The sequence below is a fragment of the Malus sylvestris genome, chromosome 11, assembly GCF_916048215.2.
Source record: "Malus sylvestris chromosome 11, drMalSylv7.2, whole genome shotgun sequence".
NCBI classification, from domain to species: domain Eukaryota; kingdom Viridiplantae; phylum Streptophyta; class Magnoliopsida; order Rosales; family Rosaceae; genus Malus; species Malus sylvestris.
Window position 1 is genome coordinate 27,856,421 of NC_062270.1, and position 7,494 is coordinate 27,863,914.

Sequence of the window (7,494 nt, forward strand, 5' to 3'; positions counted from 1 at the left end):
GTAATAATTCAAACTAGCCTCAGTAAGCATGCTATCTCAAAACGTTTCATAGAACATAATTGTTAAATCATGCTTTTCATGTATGCATTTCTATTATCAAAACATGCATTTTTAGAAGGGGTCCACTCACCGTACACTAATGGTGCAAAGTTGTACCAAAAAGGAATAACGGAATCACGGCTAATAATCGCACCTATTCACATAAAGGGTACACTTAGTCAAACACTACTCAAACAATTGAATTTGGGAAAACGGACATCAAAAACAGGTCAAGGATGTCGAAATTAGCTTAGGAAAGGTTCCAGACGAAATTTTGAAAACTCAACAGTCAAAGTCAACGGTCAGAGTCAACCCGGTTTAGGTTTTGGGTCCGGTTTAGGCCTTAGGGATTTGGGTCAAATGGGTTGGTTTGGGCTTTAGGGTTAGGGTTTTAGATAATTAGGTAGTCTGGTTCTTAGGGGTTTAGGAGGTCTCTGGGCTCGGGCCCAGACCTACACGGCCCGAGGGCCTAATTAAAAGGGTTTAAGGTTTAGTCAACTGGCCAAGGGCCCTAAATGAAACGGCCTAAAGGCATTTATTTTAAAAAAAAACAAATAAATAAAACTTAAAAGGTTTTGGGTTGGGTCAACGAGCCAAAGGCCCTAAAGGAAATGGCCTGAAGGGCCTGGTGCGAATCGAAGAAGAACACCGAAACTTCTACAGCTCTGGCCGACTGCAAACGCACACCCTAGACCCTGATCTAGGTATCAAAATGAAGAACTAGATGAGATGAGTGTTTTTATACCTTTGGTTTGCCATAGAACGGTCGGAGATGATCGAAAAATCCCTCGACAACCACGGGCTCATCGTATATGGGTGTGCCTTCCCCCGAGCTGATCTTGTTCTACAACCTTGATAAAAACGAGCTAAAACTCAACAAATTTCATTCGAGCTTCACAATGGAACGAAAAGAGAGGAAAATCCAAAACTTACCTAACCGGAAAAATGAAGGAATCTCGCCAGAGAGTTCATGGGTTCCACCAGTTCTTGCAGCGACGGGAGAGAGAGAGAGACGACAAAATGCTAATGACGATGATGAGGGTGTGGATGCACTTGGGTGTTCACAGGTAAAGGGAATGGAGAGGGATGAGAGGGTTTCAAGAGAGGGACATGAGAGTAAGTGCAGAGACAAAGAGAGAAAGGAAAGGGGGTCACGGGGTGAGGGAGAGAGAGAAATGTGAAGGGTGCTGGGGTGTTGCCACTTGGCAGCTTAGGGATGGAAAGAATCCCATTTTCAGATCCTGATTGGGTAAAGGAATACGGTCCAAATTTATAATTCTATAACTTTTTGGGGAGAATTACTTTTATAAGTGGTGGTGGGTGTAAGAATCCACCCCCTTATATAAATTTCGTCCCAAAAATTTACAACCTTAAGCAAATAAAAACGGATACTGACTCCTCATCAAATCCTTCATTTCCCACATCGCTTCCTCAACAGCGTGGTTCCTCCAAGGCACCTTCACCAACGAAATAACCTTGTTCGTCAACACTTTATCTTGTCGATCAAGTATAGCCACTAGTTGTTCGACATAGCTAGCATCATGATTCACTTCCAGGGGCTCTAACTGAATGATATGAGAGGGATCTGGTACATATTTTCGAAGTATAGAAACATGGAAAACGTTGTGAATTAGAGACAACTCCTGTGGTAGCTTCAACCTATAGGCAACTGCACCAATTCTCTCAGTAATCTGGTAGGGACCAACGTATCAAGGACTCAACTTTCCTCGTTTACCAAAACGAACAACACCCTTCCAGGGAGACAACTTCAAGAACACAAAGTCACCAACCTTATACTCACGATCCCTGGAATGTTTATTCGCGATGCTTTTCTGTCGGTCTTGTGCTTCCTATAGGTTTCTCTTAATCAGCTGGATGTTAGCATTGGTAATGTCCACAATCTCTAGTCCCAGTAACACTCATTCATTGACCTATGTCCAACACAACGGCATCCAACACACTTTCCCATACAGAGCCTCATAAGGTGCCATACTCGAATGATAGTTGCTATTGTATACGAACTCAACCAACGGCAAATAGCTATCCCAACTACCCTTCCACTGGAGAACAGACTGTTACAACCACCCCTATATTTTCAATTTATTTCTATTTTCCCCTAGAACATATTTTAAATCTATCAATTTAATCCCTTATTCTCTTTTAATCCTAACCCTTGATCTAGATTCTCTATTGTTCCTAAACTGCCACGTGGCAAATTCTTAACTCTCTCCTCTTTCCCCTCTGCTCGAGTCCTCTCTCTTAAACATCTCTCTCTCTCATGGGATCTCTCTTCTCTCCATTTCACTCCCTGCACCGTGACCAACCAAGCAACATGCATCCAGCTCCAGTGTAGACAATTTTCATCACCTTCCTGGCACCATCTCTCTCTCTCTCCGTCGCAGCGAAGTTGGGGAACCTAGAGAAGGGACCTCTGGCGGATTTCTCCATTTTTCCGGCTAGGTAAGTTAGATTTACCTTTTTAAATTACCATTATGGTTACCAGGCGTTGTGTGATGAAAATTATGTGGTTTTTCCAAGGTTTAAAGACAGGAACGACACGGGGGAAGCTCACCCGCATTTTTTCCGACGGAACCATGAATTTCGAGGATTCTTTCCAAGCTCTCACAGTCGTTCACGACAAAGCTAAGGTATGAAATATACTCTACTCTCTTCCCTCTTCTTTTTAGTACTTGGTTTGAGTAGTGGTTTAATCGTTTGTCGTCGATCGGAGCTACAACAGCTCCGGTGTTTTTCCCTGACTTAGCCCAGTCTTGGACCAGCCCATTTTCTTCCCTTTTAATTAGTTGGCCTGCGGGCCATGCTTGTGCATGGAGTGTGTGTGTGTGATTGGGTCGTGCCCTGCATGGGCCATGTGTGTGTGTGTGTTTTGAGCTGTTGTGCGTGTGTGTTATGTGAGTGTGTGTCCGTGTGTGAATGTGCGGGTGTTGTACCCGTATGTGTGTGCATGTGTTATGTACATGTGTGTGTGGTGTGTATGTGTAAGCATGTGCACATGTGTGTATGTATATGTGTGCTGGCGTGTGTGTGTCAGTGTGGGTTTGGGTTTAAGCCCAAACCACTCTTCTTCACCCTAAACCCTTTTAAACCAAAACCCTTAGGATCCTAAAACCCATTAGACCTTAACCCATTCAACCCAAATCCTTTATTTTATTTAATTCAAGCCCAAATCCCTTAGAAAATCCTTTTATTTATTTATTATATTTTTATGCTTAGGTGAAGTTGCTAGTGAGGAAATTCTTAATCCTTATCCGCACAACTCTACTGCTAAGGAGTATCTATGAGTGGACCCTTTCTAAAATTTGCATAATATCATAGTTTAATTGCATAAATGAAATGCATGCCTTACGAGTTATTAACTGATTTTATGTTAAGCAGATTTATGAAATATGTTATTTATCGTCTCATTTTTTGTGAGGAATTAATTGTTGGCCTATATTGAGCTATATTTTAAAATATTGTATTTTTCTATAAAAACCATGAACTGGTAGACTATCTGATGGATGACGATAGGATGCTAGAACATGTTTTAGAAACCCCTCTTTATAGTATAGATGATGGATTACTTTATGCTATGAAGTGGTTATTTATGAGAGGCATAACTATTTACGCGTACCTAGTGGACACTATACCGCCTGGGGCGAGGATCTGGTGTTGGCAGATAGGCTGGGAGAAATAATCCCTAGCTACGGGCTGAGGGACACGGAGCAGGCATTGGGCCGGGAGTTGGTAATCTCTGGCTACGGGCGCAAAGACCATGGTGCTGGCATAGGGCCATGAGATATATATATATTCAATGATCTTACTAGTAGTACATCGCATTACGAGACAATTTATGAGACTTTTGATATTTTGTGTTCTACGATGTCTATAGAGATATTTTTAGCATGCTAGGGTTTTCAGTAAAACCATCATTTATTATACTAGTAGTTTTCTTTATATAAACTGTGGGGGTTAGTATCTTGATAACTGTTTTATTATTATTGTATTTATGAACTTGGTCCACTCACCTTTGTTTTGCGCCCCCATTCAGGTCTTAGAAACGAGGACTACTACACGACGTACGAGGCATTCCCCTACCAGTAGCAATCTATCACTCACTTATGTGATATCTTGTAATGATCTTTCCTTTTATGAATCTTGTTTTAGAATGTGTTATGTGCAATCTAGACACTTCCTTAAACTTTGTTTATTACTTCTAGATTCTAATGTCATTCATGAATATTTCCTCCTAATCATTACTCTTGTAATCAATAAATGGCTTTCATCACCCTCAAGTGTCGGCCAGCATGTGCCTATCCGGGTATTCAGAGAATATCGGGGTCGGGACGTGTCATAAAAACACTCATTACTTTAAACATCATGTTACTTGATCATGTCAAATAAATGATCGCTATATTTTACTGCTATAGCACAGCTTACAGACACAAACAAAAATACATTTCAATCCTACAAGGATCTTTATTCTCTTCTCAAGTGTAGATATAAGATCATGACATCTATTTGAATGTCGTCTCTAAAGATCATGAAAAGAAAATTATTATTTTGTTTCTGATAACGTATTATAGAGTTGAGAAGTTCTAGTGCAAAAACAACATTAGAATTATATTCTAAATTTTTTAAATTCATAACTTCTGGTTTAGTGTACAAATCTAAGTTTAAGGAACATAGGTTCTAATATCAAAACTTTTGGGTTTAAAACTAATAACGTCTTATAAAATATTTTAGGGTTTAGGGTTATAAAACTAATAAGAAATTGTGGGGAGATAGGAGAAGGAGAGTAAAATATTTTTTAAATTTGTGTGTATATATATATATATATATATATATATATATATATTGTCAAAATTCGTGTATATTTCATCTTTGATAAACACTTATCTATTGGAAGATTATGCATCAGTTCCCTAGGTCCTTGTTTCTCGGCCTTCACCTGTTGACAAATGATGCATCTACTCACATAATCCGCTACATCCCGCTTCATTCCTACCCAGTAATAAAACAGACAGATAGTGCGATCTAATTTGGTGCTTCCCAGATGCATGGCATATGCTAACAGGTGCGCTTCAATTAGGATTTCCTTTTTCACTGCTTCATTACCCTGAGGCATGTACTCCATCCTTTCGGATATTAAAATCTTCCTTTTCTCCTTTTTCCACCGAAATCTTTATGTCGGCACATTCCTGATCAAGTTCCTGGGCTTCTATGACTATACCCACTAAAATGGGTCTAACCTGGAAGTGTGCCAATCAATCTACCTGATCACTTGCTTTCACCATAACGCCCGTTTCTCGAAGAGAAAATAGTAACGGAACATGGATAGCTCGAAAGGATGCAAGATGTCCTTGATATTTCCGACTAAGTGCATCTGCCACTATATTGGCATGTCTGGGATGATATTCGATCGTGCAGTTATAGTCAGTGATAAGTTCCATCCATCTTCTCTTCCTTAAGTTCAAATCTCTTTACGTAAAGATATATTTGAGGCTTTTATAATCAGTGAAGATGCGGCACTTCTCGTCGTACAAGTAATGTCTCCAGATCTTCAAAGCGAACACTACCGCACCATGTTCCAAATCATGAGTGGGATAGTTTCTTTTGTGAGTCTTGAGTTGCTTGGAAGCATAGGCAATGACTCTCTTATGCTGCATCAGTACATAACCTAAACCCGACAGAGATGCATCCGTGTAAATCTCAAACTCACCGCTTGAGTAAGACACTGCTTCAGCTCCTCAAAACTTCGCTCACAATCTTCATCCCACTTAACCTCCTTCCGAGTCAACTTGTTCAAAGGCAAGGCATTCGCTGAGAAACCCTGAATAAATCGTCGGTAATAGCCAACCATGCCTAGAAAACTCTTCACTTCTGTAACATTCCTCGGTTACTCCCATGTAGTTATTGCCGACACCTTCTAAGGATCCACAATAATTCCTTCAGCAGATACTACATGTCCGAGAAAGCTGATCTGGTTTAGCCAGAATTGACACTTGCTGAACTTAGCATACAGCTGCTGATTTCTCAGTCTTTCCAACACTAACCTTAAATGTTTCCTATGTTTGTCAACACTTTTAGAATACATCAGAATATCATCTATGAACATAATCATAAACCGGTCCAGATACGGTCTGAAGACTCTGTTCATTAAATCCATGAACATTGCAGGTGCATTCGTCAATCCAAAAAGCATGACACGAAATTCAAAGTGTCCATACCTAGTGCGGAAGGCAGTATTTGGTACATCTTCCTCCCGAATTAGCAATTAATGATAACCTAAACGAAGATAGATCTTAAAGAACACCTGAGTACCTTTCAGCTGGTCAAACAGGTCATCGATCTGAGGTAGAGGATAATGATTCTTCACCGTCACCTAGTTTAGCTGCCGGTAGTCGATGCAAAGTCCCATCGATCCATCCTTCTTTTTGACAAATAAAACAGGAGCACCCCAGGGAAACATACTGGGCTGGATGTAACCTTTATCCACTAGCTCCTGAAGTTGAATCTTCAATTCCCTCATTTCTGCTGGTGCCATTCGATAAGGTGGTAAAGAGATAAGGTCTGTACCTAGAAGTAAATCGATGGTAAATTCAATTTCCCTTGCAGGCAGTAACCCTGGTAAATCCTCTGAAAAGACATCAGTGAATTTCTTCACCACCGGCACATCTTTAGGACTCAACGAAGGTTTACCCTTCGTCACTACGTAGGCTAGGAATCCTACACATCCCTTATAAAACAACTTAGATGCCTGGATAGCAGAAATAATACTATTAGGAAGAATTCGTCGCTCACCCTAAAATATGATCGATGGTCATCCAGGCCGATTGAACATTATAGATTTTTCCCAACATGCAACATATGCACGATGCCTGGATAGCCAATCCATCCCCAAAATGACATCGAACTCCGCCAAATTGAAAGGAACCAGATTAGCCTCCATCATTTCCCTTTCCATTATTTCTGGGCAACCTTTATACTCCTATTGTGCACAGAATAGATCTCCATGCGACATTTGTACAAGCATATCATAGCCAAGCGGTGTAGGATGCGAATTTAAATTTGGTGCAAATGATGAAGATACAAATGAAAAAGTAGCACCCGGATCAATTAGAACTCTCGCCCAATTACCATAAATAAGTAATATACCAGTAATAACTTAGGGATCCTGATCAGCCTCCTGCTGAATCATGGCGTTGATACGTCCATGGAACTCACGTCCTACACCACCGTTACGGCCACTTTGAGCCCTAAAAGCTTGGTTGTTACGGCCTGCTCGATTCTTCTGAGTGCGGCTACCCGAAGCTGCACTAAACTATTGTAACTATCTCTGACTGGAAAATTGAGTATTTTGGCTCCTACTCCCACCATAGTTCTGAGTATAATTGCCGCTATAACTAGAACTCGGGTTACCCACTCCACCATAACTCGGAACGGATGCATAAC